Raw genomic sequence first — 12,500 nt, 5'->3', positions numbered from 1 at the left:
CACGCCGAAACACACCGACCGGCACCCCCGACGACGACGACGACGACGACGACGACCACGGGTAAACGGCGGGACTAACTGTGACTCTCTTAAGGTGTGAGGAGGCTTTGCCTCTTAAGCAAGTTTGACTGACGCCTACCGACACCGGTCAGGTCGGCGAGGCTCCCGGCGGCCCCGAGCGGGACCACAGGTTGCGGAAGGCGTCCAAGTGAGCGGCGGCGAGAGGCGGAGGCCCCCGGGGTCGACTCCGCGGCCCCCGGGTCGGTGTGCGGGCCTCCAGAGCTCGATAAAGTAGTGGTGTCGCTAGCGGTCGAGAAGGCACTTTTCGACGCCTACTGCCACCCCCACATGGCGGTAGGCGCAAAACTGGAAAATCGCCGACCAGAAATGTCGCTTCGTATAATCGACGTTTTTTTTGACCACCATTTTCAGGTGTCGGAGGTGGGTCTGGACGAATACCAACACCATTTCTGGGGTTTCACAACCGCCCGGCTTCTCCGACATATGTTGGAAAGGAGTAGCGATCGAGCGACGGGGGCTGTCGGTAGGCGGCCGCGGGTTGCATGTGTGCCCGGGACAGCACCCCCATCCAACTAAGGGGTGTCCCCCGGGGGCCAGGGGGACCTCGTCCAGGTCGGCCGGGCGCTTCCAGACGCCTACCGACACCGGTCAGGTCGGCGAGGCTCCCGGCGGCCCCGAGCGGGACCACAGGTTGCGGAAGGCGTCCAAGTGAGCGGCGGCGAGAGGCGGAGGCCCCCGGGGTCGACTCCGCGGCCCCCGGGTCGGTGTGCGGGCCTCCAGAGCTCGATAAAGTAGTGGTGTCGCTAGCGGTCGAGAAGGCACTTTTCGACGCCTACTGCCACCCCCACATGGCGGTAGGCGCAAAACTGGAAAATCGCCGACCAGAAATGTCGCTTCGTATAATCGACGTTTTTTTTGACCACCATTTTCAGGTGTCGGAGGTGGGTCTGGACGAATACCAACACCATTTCTGGGGTTTCACAACCGCCCGGCTTCTCCGACATATGTTGGAAAGGAGTAGCGATCGAGCGACGGGGGCTGTCGGTAGGCGGCCGCGGGTTGCATGTGTGCCCGGGACAGCACCCCCATCCAACTAAGGGGTGTCCCCCGGGGGCCAGGGGGACCTCGTCCAGGTCGGCCGGGCGCTTCCAGACGCCTACCGACACCGGTCAGGTCGGCGAGGCTCCCGGCGGCCCCGAGCGGGACCACAGGTTGCGGAAGGCGTCCAAGTGAGCGGCGGCGAGAGGCGGAGGCCCCCGGGGTCGACTCCGCGGCCCCCGGGTCGGTGTGCGGGCCTCCAGAGCTCGATAAAGTAGTGGTGTCGCTAGCGGTCGAGAAGGCACTTTTCGACGCCTACTGCCACCCCCACATGGCGGTAGGCGCAAAACTGGAAAATCGCCGACCAGAAATGTCGCTTCGTATAATCGACGTTTTTTTTGACCACCATTTTCAGGTGTCGGAGGTGGGTCTGGACGAATACCAACACCATTTCTGGGGTTTCACAACCGCCCGGCTTCTCCGACATATGTTGGAAAGGAGTAGCGATCGAGCGACGGGGGCTGTCGGTAGGCGGCCGCGGGTTGCATGTGTGCCCGGGACAGCACCCCCATCCAACTAAGGGGTGTCCCCCGGGGGCCAGGGGGACCTCGTCCAGGTCGGCCGGGCGCTTCCAGACGCCTACCGACACCGGTCAGGTCGGCGAGGCTCCCGGCGGCCCCGAGCGGGACCACAGGTTGCGGAAGGCGTCCAAGTGAGCGGCGGCGAGAGGCGGAGGCCCCCGGGGTCGACTCCGCGGCCCCCGGGTCGGTGTGCGGGCCTCCAGAGCTCGATAAAGTAGTGGTGTCGCTAGCGGTCGAGAAGGCACTTTTCGACGCCTACTGCCACCCCCACATGGCGGTAGGCGCAAAACTGGAAAATCGCCGACCAGAAATGTCGCTTCGTATAATCGACGTTTTTTTTGACCACCATTTTCAGGTGTCGGAGGTGGGTCTGGACGAATACCAACACCATTTCTGGGGTTTCACAACCGCCCGGCTTCTCCGACATATGTTGGAAAGGAGTAGCGATCGAGCGACGGGGGCTGTCGGTAGGCGGCCGCGGGTTGCATGTGTGCCCGGGACAGCACCCCCATCCAACTAAGGGGTGTCCCCCGGGGGCCAGGGGGACCTCGTCCAGGTCGGCCGGGCGCTTCCAGACGCCTACCGACACCGGTCAGGTCGGCGAGGCTCCCGGCGGCCCCGAGCGGGACCACAGGTTGCGGAAGGCGTCCAAGTGAGCGGCGGCGAGAGGCGGAGGCCCCCGGGGTCGACTCCGCGGCCCCCGGGTCGGTGTGCGGGCCTCCAGAGCTCGATAAAGTAGTGGTGTCGCTAGCGGTCGAGAAGGCACTTTTCGACGCCTACTGCCACCCCCACATGGCGGTAGGCGCAAAACTGGAAAATCGCCGACCAGAAATGTCGCTTCGTATAATCGACGTTTTTTTTGACCACCATTTTCAGGTGTCGGAGGTGGGTCTGGACGAATACCAACACCATTTCTGGGGTTTCACAACCGCCCGGCTTCTCCGACATATGTTGGAAAGGAGTAGCGATCGAGCGACGGGGGCTGTCGGTAGGCGGCCGCGGGTTGCATGTGTGCCCGGGACAGCACCCCCATCCAACTAAGGGGTGTCCCCCGGGGGCCAGGGGGACCTCGTCCAGGTCGGCCGGGCGCTTCCAGACGCCTACCGACACCGGTCAGGTCGGCGAGGCTCCCGGCGGCCCCGAGCGGGACCACAGGTTGCGGAAGGCGTCCAAGTGAGCGGCGGCGAGAGGCGGAGGCCCCCGGGGTCGACTCCGCGGCCCCCGGGTCGGTGTGCGGGCCTCCAGAGCTCGATAAAGTAGTGGTGTCGCTAGCGGTCGAGAAGGCACTTTTCGACGCCTACTGCCACCCCCACATGGCGGTAGGCGCAAAACTGGAAAATCGCCGACCAGAAATGTCGCTTCGTATAATCGACGTTTTTTTTGACCACCATTTTCAGGTGTCGGAGGTGGGTCTGGACGAATACCAACACCATTTCTGGGGTTTCACAACCGCCCGGCTTCTCCGACATATGTTGGAAAGGAGTAGCGATCGAGCGACGGGGGCTGTCGGTAGGCGGCCGCGGGTTGCATGTGTGCCCGGGACAGCACCCCCATCCAACTAAGGGGTGTCCCCCGGGGGCCAGGGGGACCTCGTCCAGGTCGGCCGGGCGCTTCCAGACGCCTACCGACACCGGTCAGGTCGGCGAGGCTCCCGGCGGCCCCGAGCGGGACCACAGGTTGCGGAAGGCGTCCAAGTGAGCGGCGGCGAGAGGCGGAGGCCCCCGGGGTCGACTCCGCGGCCCCCGGGTCGGTGTGCGGGCCTCCAGAGCTCGATAAAGTAGTGGTGTCGCTAGCGGTCGAGAAGGCACTTTTCGACGCCTACTGCCACCCCCACATGGCGGTAGGTGTAAAATCGGAATAGACCGGACCAGGAATGTCGAGGGGGAAAAAAATGACAAAGTCCTGGTGTGCCTAGCCTACGAGAAGGCACTTTGCGACGCCTACCGACATCCCCATGTGGCAGTAGGCGTAAAACTGGAAAATCGCCGACCAGAAATGTCGCTTCGTATAATCGACGTTTTTTTTGACCACCATTTTCAGGTGTCGGAGGTGGGTCTGGACAAATACCAACACCATTTCTGGGGTTTTCCAGTTTGAAAGTTTTATAAAACATGTTCGGTAGGAAGCACACTTTGGTGTGTCGGTTCGTCGGAGCAGCGACTCTTTGCCTCGTGGTGGTCCGGAACGTCTCTACGGGCTTGTCGCAAAGGCGTCAGAAAGTGGCATCTCCGCCGCCTAGGGCTGTCACCGTTATCGCTGTCGCCCCGCGCTCCAACTTGTTTTGATCCGCCGCCTTCGTTCCTGCCAACCGTGCGCCCGCTCATCGTCGTTAGGTTATAATACGTGGTACGTGTGTGTGCTTCTCCGTGGACCTAGGGCTGCTCGACGTGTCGAACGATATGTTGGAACAACTAACGGCTCCTTTTCCTGGTTCCATAGTCGTCGTGGTACCCGCGTCGTCAGCCATATCTATGTCCACCATGTTTAGCCGATACGTTTGCTGCAGCTTCTGCTTCCGCCTCAGCGTTCGCCGCTCTCAGCCGCCGCTGTTGTTGCTGCCGTTCTGCCATTCAACCACTACCTGCGAATCTTTCGATGATCGGCCGAACGACCCATCGCTGTGCGACCGATAAATCCTCCGGATTAGGGAGAAACGCCGCCGCTCTCTGCCGCCGTCGAACGGAAAAACGTACATTGTAACGACGAACGAATTAACGAACGAGCGAACAAACAAACAAAAATAGCCGCGGGGGATGCACTATGTAGATCCTGATCCCCTTGTAACCATACGTACGTTGTTCGATGCTCTCCCGTCCTGGAAGTCGCCGCAGCAAACAGGAGGATGAGCAGCAGCAGGCGCCGCCGCCGTAACCGCCGCCTGCCTGCCGCCTCCTACTCCTGTCAGCGTCCGATCTCACAGCCGTGTGAACGTTCGCTGACACCCGATTTCTTTCCGTCTGGCAAAACCTTGGACGTCCCGCTCGCGGTACACGTGCTGCAGCGACTTCTCGTCCGACAACGCATAAGCGTCGACGTCTGCCGCCGCATCTTCTGATACGTGGACGGTGATAGCGCTAGTCCCTTCTTGCGCCACCTCCACCTTTGTTAGCGCCAAAGAAGATCGATCGAGCAGTCGTGGTCGCAGTCGATTAACCCGTTTTCACCGTCCGCAGTTCCCAAGCCGCCGATCAAGTCGTTGCTCTTCTTGTTCGTTCTTCCCATACCGTCGATTTGCACGGCTGCCGGATGAGCCATCCTCTGTCCGGCGAAGCGCTCACGTCAGTGATCGATACTTGCACCGACAGTCCTCCCGCTCGCGACTCGGTGCTCGAATCGGACTCGTTCGTTTTTATCTCGATGCGATTGTGAAAAGGGGGACCGGTCGTCAATGTCGTGTGTGTCGACGATGTTGTTCGCCCGGTCCGCCGCGTTGTTGTCGTTTTTTTTTTTTTTTTTTTTCCCCTAACGTTCGCCGTCGCACGGACGAAAGGGTGAGAAAAAAAAAAAGCTCGAAAAAGCCGCCCAAAAAAATCGGACCGAGGAGCCGCTTGCGAGAACGCGCCATGTGCACGTTGTCTCTCCTCGGTTTTCCGAGCACGAACACGACGCCGGTCGGTCGGTCGGTCGACGAAGGCGACGACGAAGGTGACGGGAAAATTTACGCCGCCGCTGCCCTGGTCCAGCTCCTCCCCGATGACGGCTGTGATGTTGACGTTGACGTTGGCGACGACGACGACGACGACGGAGACGACGACGACGACGAGACGGCATCGATGGCGACCACGATGACGACGACCTCGACGAGTTCAGTCTGCACCTTGACCTCCGATGTCCGTGTGCACTGCCGTCGTGCTGTTTGTCGTTTGTCGTATGTATCGCTGTCAAGGGTGCCGTTGTCGTTGTTGTTGTCGACGTTGTTGCTTGCTCTCTCGTCTCGGTCGGTTGGTACGTTGATGACGACGACGACGACGAAGACGACGACGACGACGACGAGACGGCATCGATGGCGACCACGATGACGACGACCTCGACGATTCCAGTCTGCACCTTGACCTCCGATGTCCGTGTGCACTGCCGTCGTGCTGTTTGTCGTTTGTCGTATGTATCGCTGTCAAGGGTGCCGTTGTCGATGTTGTTGTTGTCGACGCTGTCGTCTGTTCTCTCTTCTCGGCCGGCTGTGACGTGGACGTTGACGACGACGACGACGAGACGGAATCGATGGCGACCACGATGACGACGACCTCGGCGAGTTCAGTCTGCACCTTGACCCTCGATGTCCGTGTGCACTGCCGTCGTGCTGCTTGTCGTTTGTCGTATGTATCGCTGTCAAGGGTGCCGTTGTCGTTGTTGTTGTCGACGTTGGTCGCTTTCGTTCTTTGAGTCTCGGTCTCGGTCCAAGTCAGGGGAGAAACAAAAAAGAGGCCATCAGCGCGGGCAGCGCGCTTCTACTGACGGCGAACCTCCTCGAAAAACAAATAAACACGTGCCCGTCGTTGTAGTTGTCTGTCTTATGTCGGTCGGTCGGTCGGTCGGTCTGTCGTTCTGTCGAAACAAAGTCCCAAATTCCAACGATACCTGGTTGATCCTGCCAGTAGTCATATGCTTGTCTCAAAGCTTAAGCCATGCAAGTGTAAGTTCACGCCACGCATTAGAACGGGCGAAACCGCGAATGGCTCAGGAACCGGACCTAATCCTCGGGACCGTATTCCTCCTCGGAGGCGATGGATAACTGTGGCAATTCTAGAGCTAATACATGTGACACAGGCCGCGATCGGTCGGCGCGCCGTCGTCGCCACGCCTCGCGCGCTGGCACCCGCGTCGGCCGTTCCGGGTCGCGGCGCTACATATTAGACTGAGACCGATGCGCGTCATTCCGTCCTCCCGTCGTCGGCGTTCCCGCTCGCGGGTCCGTTCGGTGGCGGGGCTCATAGGGCGGCGCGCTCCGCTTTGGTGACTCTGGATAACTCACTGGTCGATCGCACGAGCTTTCACGCCCGGCGACGGGTCTCTCGAGGGTCCGCCCTATCAACTGTCGACGGTCGGTTAAGTGCCTACCGTGGTTACTACGGGTAACGGGGAATCGGGGTTCGATTCCGGAGAGGGAGCATGCGAAACGGCTACCACATCCAAGGAAGGCAGCAGGCGCGCAAATTACCCACTCCCGGCACGGGGAGGTAGTGACGAAAAATAACGACGCGGGACTCTGTCGAGGCCCCGCGATCGGAATGAGTACACTTCAAATCCGTTAACGAGGACCAACCGGAGGGCAAGTCTGGTGCCAGCAGCCGCGGTAATTCCAGCTCCGGTAGCGTATATTAAAGTTGTTGCGGTTAAAAAGCTCGTAGTCCGAACTCGGGTTCGTGGTCGCGCAAGCGGCCCCGGGGCGGCGGCGCCATCGTCCGTCGTTGACTTTGGTCGTCCGTTCGCATTCCCGGCCCTTTCCGCCGGTGTCAACCGCTAGCATACCCGCCACGCGGTCCTGCCGGCGAGGTGGACGAGGAGGTCGTGATCGGGATCCGGGAAAAAAAAAAACAAGTGGTCGTCGGTTCGGTTCCGGGAGTAGTCTAACGGGGGGGTGCTACGTGTGTGTGTTTGGGTGTGTTCATTCGCATCCCCGCACTCTGACCCCCGCGCTTCTCTCCCTCTCCCTTTCCGCGCGTTCCTCTTTTTTTTTGAACCCCCCGGTCCGCTCCGAGTCCCTGCTTCGTGTCTTGTCTGCGCGCGTGTTGCGGTCGGCGGTTTCTCCTCCAAGGGTGCTCTTAACCGAGTGTCCGCGGCGGCCGGTACGTTCACTTTGAAAAAATTAGAGTGCTCAGAGCGGGCTGTTCAAGCTTGCATACGATAAGCATGGAATGATGGAAGAGGGCCTCGTCTACGTCTGTCGGTCTCCGTCTACGGCGAGGCAATGATCGAAGGGAGCGGTCGGGGCCACTCGTATTGCGACGTTAGAGGTGAAATTCTTGGATCGTCGCAAGACGAACTGCAGCGATGGCGTGTGGCAAGCACGTTTTCCTCGATCAAGAGCGAAAGTCGGAGGTTCGAAGACGATCAGATACCGTCGTAGTTCCGACCGTAAACGATGCCGACCGGCGATCCGCCGGCGTTCGCTTCCATGACCCGGCGGGTAGCCTGCGGGAAACCAGAGTTCGGTTCCGGGGGGAGTATGGTTGCAAAGCTGAAACTTAAAGGAATTGACGGAAGGGCACCACCAGGAGTGGAGCCTGCGGCTTAATTTGACTCAACACGGGAAAACTCACCCGGTCCGGACACCGGTAGGATTGACAGATCGATAGCTCTTTCTCGATTCGGTGGGTGGTGGTGCATGGCCGTTCTTAGTTGGTGGAGCGATCCGTCTGGTTGATTCCGATAACGAACGAGACTCCGGCCTGCTAACTAGTGCGCCGATGTCAGTGATTTTTACGGCGGGCTCGGCGTCCTCCGTGGCGCTCGGGTCCGGGTCGGTTTTCTCACGCACTTCTTAGAGGGACGGGTGGCAGAAAGCCACACGAGGCGGAGCGATAACAGGTCTGTGATGCCCTTAGATGTCCGGGGCCGCACGCGCGCTACACTGGAGGTATCAGCGGGGACTTCGCCCCGGCCCGAGAGGGTTGGGAAACCTCTGAACCACCTCCCGTGATAGGGATCGGGGCCTGTAACCAACCCCGTGAACGAGGAATTCCCGGTAGGCGCGGGTCAACAGCCCGCGTCGATCACGTCCCTGCCCTTTGTACACACCGCCCGTCGCTACTACCGATCGAACGGTCCGGTGAGGTCCTCGGATCTGGCCGACGACGCCGCCGGGCAGTGCGCGACGTGTCCGTCACGACACTCGTGCATCTACGCCTCGGCGTTCGATGCCTGGAGAAGACGACCGAACCCGATCGTTTAGAGGAAGTAAAAGTCGTAACAAGGTTTCCGTAGGTGAACCTGCGGAAGGATCATTACCGTTTTCCCGTTCGAGACTGGTTTGTTGTTTTCCGGCCTACCTCCTCTGTCTGTCGGCGTCAACGCCTCGAATGCGCGCAAACAAACCTATAAAAGGCGGAGCGAGAGATAGATTTGTGGTGACGCGGAGGTTTTTAAAGCCCCAGCTCTTCTTGCTTGCTTCCGCGTCTTACCACCTGTTTGTTTTTTCGCCCACCGCAAGTGATGGCCGCTTCTTCTTTGCCTTGTCGCCGCTTTATCGTTTTTTGTTTTTTTTGCAGCCGCTGTGCCACCGCCGCTAGCTAAAAACAAACTACTCGCGACATTGCAATGCCGTCACGCCTCCTCGCACAGACCTCCTCGCACACTACTAAATCTATATAAACAAAAACTAATATAAAAAACCCAAGTGCTGAACCCTGGACGGGGGATCACTCGGCTCGTCCGTCGATGAAGAGCGCGGCCAGCCGCGAGAACTGATGCGAATTGCAGGACTCAGTGAACATCGACACCTCGAACGCACATTGCGGCCCCGAGATCCCTTGTCTCGGGGCCACGTCCGGTCGAGAGGCGGAACGTTACATGTCTTTCTCCGTTAACGAAACGACATCTTGCCGTCCCCGTGCCCGCCCGGTCCTCGGCACGGTGGTAACCGGGACGTCGCAGGAGCGAGTGACGAGGGGGAAGAAAAATAAAAAAAGAATTGACTCCTTTCAATGTCTTTTTTTTTTTTAAAACCCTCTCCGGCCTCCTCCTTCGTCTCCCGCTGGCAGACCGCGGAGTCTTTTCCCTTTTCGACCGCGTGAAGAAACACTGTGGAGGAGGAGCAGGAGGAGTCTGTCCGAAAGCAGCCGAAGGGAGAACAAAACAAAAAAAAAAGCACCGACCTAACCGACTGCCGACGTAAGCGCCGCCTGCTCGTCTCGCTCTCTGCCTCATGAAGGTGTCTCTCAGCGACGCCTCGAGCAGCGCGACGAGCACGGCCGTCGCACCGTAAAAAGGTGGCCGCGTCGTAGGCAACGTCGGATGGGGAGGACCCACGCTTTTTTTTTAATTGTTGGCTTCTTCATTTTCGGTCGGACGGGCGCTATATCGGCCAGCCGTCGTCACACGGAGGGTACCGATCGAGATTCCTCTCCTCCAAACACCACACTCTACTAAAAACCGCCGCCCTCGGCTCGGACGAGACGACCCGCTGAACTTAAGCATATCGCTAAGCGGAGGAAAAGAAACCAACCGGGATTCCCTTAGTAACGGCGAGTGAACCGGGAGAAGCCCAACGCCGAATCCCGTCGCAAGTTAAAGGCTTCGGGACGTGTGGCGCATGGGTCGAAGGCAGCCGTTCGTTTTCGTCTCGCATAGTTCGGAGTTCCCTCGATCGGGGCCGCCCGCGGCGGGTGCCAGGCCCATTCGGTGCGGACGGCGAGCGACGGCCTTCGATCCGAGAGTCGGGTTGCTTGGGAACGCAGCCCAAATCGGGTGGTAAGCTCCATCCAAGGCTAAATACCGGGACGAGTCCGATAGTCGACAAGTACCGTGAGGGAAAGTTGAAAAGAACTTTGGAGAGAGAGTTCAAGAGAACGTGAAACCGCCCAGGGGTAAACGGGTGGGACCGCTCACCGCGATCGCGGGGGGACTCAGTCCGGTGCTGCCTAGGCTCGAGCCCAAACTCGATGTGTGTTCTTGAAAGAGAGGCCGTCGCGGCACAGGTCGTCGTTCGTCGTGTCCGCGGGGAACTCGTTCTCCGCGGGCCAGCTTTTGTGCCCGCGTCGCCGACGAAGGAGACGGGCCGCGTGGATAGCGGGAAGGGAAACGTGGTGACGACCGCGGCGTCGGTAGGTGGCTGCGTCGGTTGGCTGCGACGGAGGGGACTCGTCCTCTCGATCGCTGCTGCCGCCGGGCCCTAACCCGCCGCATCCGTCGCCGCCGCTTCTTCTTTCCTCCTGCTCCCTCCGCGCGCGACTCCGCTGCACCCGTCCCCTTCTCATCGCTCGGCGTAATCATGGCGCGGGCGCTTCGGCGCGACCTCCCGCGGCCGGCACCGGACGCACTTCCCCTCCGGTCCGTCGTCGCGACCCGTTCCCGGCGTGCAGGTCGAACACGCGGGTTTTTTTCCGTAGGCGGCAGGCGTTTCATCACCCTGAAAACCCCCGTCTTCCCACCTTGTGAAGTCGGGGGCCACCGGCCGTCGGGCCCGCGAACGTAACTGCCCCTTTCTGCCGGGAACGGAGGAAATCTGACACGATCCGTTACACGTGGCGAGCCGGTCCGTTTTGATCCCGCCGGAAGTCGCGTGCGGGCGACGCACTCTGTGTGTCGCTCCTTAGGCGCCCCACCGTCTCGGGCGCGTGCGCGATGAGAGGCGGGATAGGACTGGCGCGGCCTCGCCGTCACGCACCTCGCCGACGTTTCGGGTTCTTGTCGGGGGCAACCCCGCCCGCGCCCGTTTCCGTTTCCGGAGAGGTCGCTCGGCGACGCTTTTTTACTCGAGCCGCCCGCCACCCCGGGTCAGCGACGTGCATCGGCAACCCACCCGACCCGTCTTGAAACACGGACCGAGGAGTCCTGGCCGTTCGCGAGTCGTAGGGGCCACCTCTGACTAACCCCGAAGGCGAAGCGAAAGCGAGAGAGCGTGTAGGAGGGCGTCGATCGGGAGAGGTGTCGTGGCAAAGTCGTCCGGGGGTCGTCGGGGGGTGTCGTCGGTCTCGTGCCGTCGTCTTCTCCTCGCCTCACCCGCCTCCGAGCCGTGCCCGATCCCGCCGGCGCGGCGTTTTCGGCCTTCCGCCGTCGCTGCTGCGGTGCCCGCAACTTTTCCTTTTTTCTCTCTTCCCGAGAGAGATAGGAGAGGGAAGGCTCGTGGCTGACGTGCGGTTGTTTTTCCCTCCTCCCCGAGAGGGGACCGGCGCATCTTCCAAAAAGGGGAATTGCCGGGCGCCAGCTTCCATATCCTCCTTCCGCCCATCGGTGAGATCCCGCGGCTTGAACTAGTCCTATTTTGTCGTCGAGTTTAGGCGCTGCGCGCGGGCGCATCACCCCCGGGTCGGTTTCCCCTTTTTCCGAGTACGACTCGGCCGACTCTGGCGTAGCGAGCGACCAGGGACCCGAAAGATGGCGATCCACGCCCGGTCGGGATGAAGCCAGAGGAAACTCTGGTGGAAGTCCGAAGCGCCTCTGACGTGCAAATCGATCGTCGGAACCGGGTGTAGGGGCGAAAGACCAATCGAGCCGTCTAGTAGCTGGTTCCCTCCGAAGTTTCCCTCAGGATAGCTGGCGCTCGATCGTCGCAATTCCATCCGGTAAAGCGAACGATTGGAGGCCCCGGGGCCGTTCACGGCCTCGACCTACTCTCGAACTCGGAACGGGTGGAACGGGCCGACTCTCCCGAACGACGGAGCCGACCCATCCGGCCGCCGCCGCCAGCACGCTTCGCTGGGCGGTTGGTCACCTCGAATGCGAGTGCCAAGTGGGCCACTTTTGGTAAGCAGAACTGGCGCTGTGGGATGAACCAAACGTCCGGCTAAGGTGCCTAACGCGACGCCCATGAGATCCCCGAAAGGGTGTCGGTCGATATAGACAGCAGGACGGTGGCCACGGAAGTCGGAATCCGCTAAGGAGTGTGTAACAACTCACCTGCCGAATCGACCGGCCCCGAAAATGGATGGCGCTGGAGCGACGGACCGATGCCGGACCGTCGCGGCGAGGAGCGATGAACTTTCGCGCCGAAACGATGCCGCGACGAGTAGGAGGGCGCCGCGGCGAGCACGGAAGCCTAGGGCGCGAGCCCGGGTGGAGCCGACCGCGGGTGCAGATCTCGGTGGTAGTAGCAAATATTCGAACGAGACCTTCGAAGACCGAAGTGGAGAAGGGTTCCGTGCCAACGGCGGTCGAGCACGGGTCAGTCGGTCCTAAGACGCGGGCGAAAGTCTTCCCGAAAGG

The 12,500-nt window shown here is 60.8% G+C and overlaps 2 non-coding genes and 1 pseudogene across 2 annotated transcripts in view; all 3 read left to right on the top strand.

The window, feature by feature from the left end:
* Positions 1-6,212: 6,212 nt before the first annotated feature.
* On the top strand, positions 6,213-8,584 carry LOC145273906 (small subunit ribosomal RNA; annotated as a pseudogene).
* A 395-nt stretch (positions 8,585-8,979) lies between these two features.
* On the top strand, positions 8,980-9,137 carry LOC145273897 (5.8S ribosomal RNA). The gene has a single exon (XR_013866551.1). It is a non-coding gene; the product is annotated as a 5.8S ribosomal RNA (ribosomal RNA).
* Positions 9,138-9,732: 595 nt separating this feature from the next.
* The window catches only part of LOC145273885 (large subunit ribosomal RNA), a 5,724-nt gene continuing 2,956 nt past the window's right edge, over positions 9,733-12,500 (top strand). The window contains exon 1 of the ribosomal RNA XR_013866545.1: positions 9,733-12,500. This exon is cut by the window's right edge and continues 2,956 nt beyond it. This is a non-coding gene — a ribosomal RNA (large subunit ribosomal RNA).

The sequence above is a fragment of the Euprymna scolopes genome, unplaced genomic scaffold (genome assembly GCF_053919585.1).
Source record: "Euprymna scolopes isolate OS-2025 unplaced genomic scaffold, ASM5391958v1 sca22, whole genome shotgun sequence".
In the NCBI taxonomy this organism is placed as follows: Eukaryota; Metazoa; Mollusca; class Cephalopoda; order Sepiida; family Sepiolidae; genus Euprymna; species Euprymna scolopes.
This window is presented reverse-complemented; position numbering and strand designations above follow the sequence as displayed.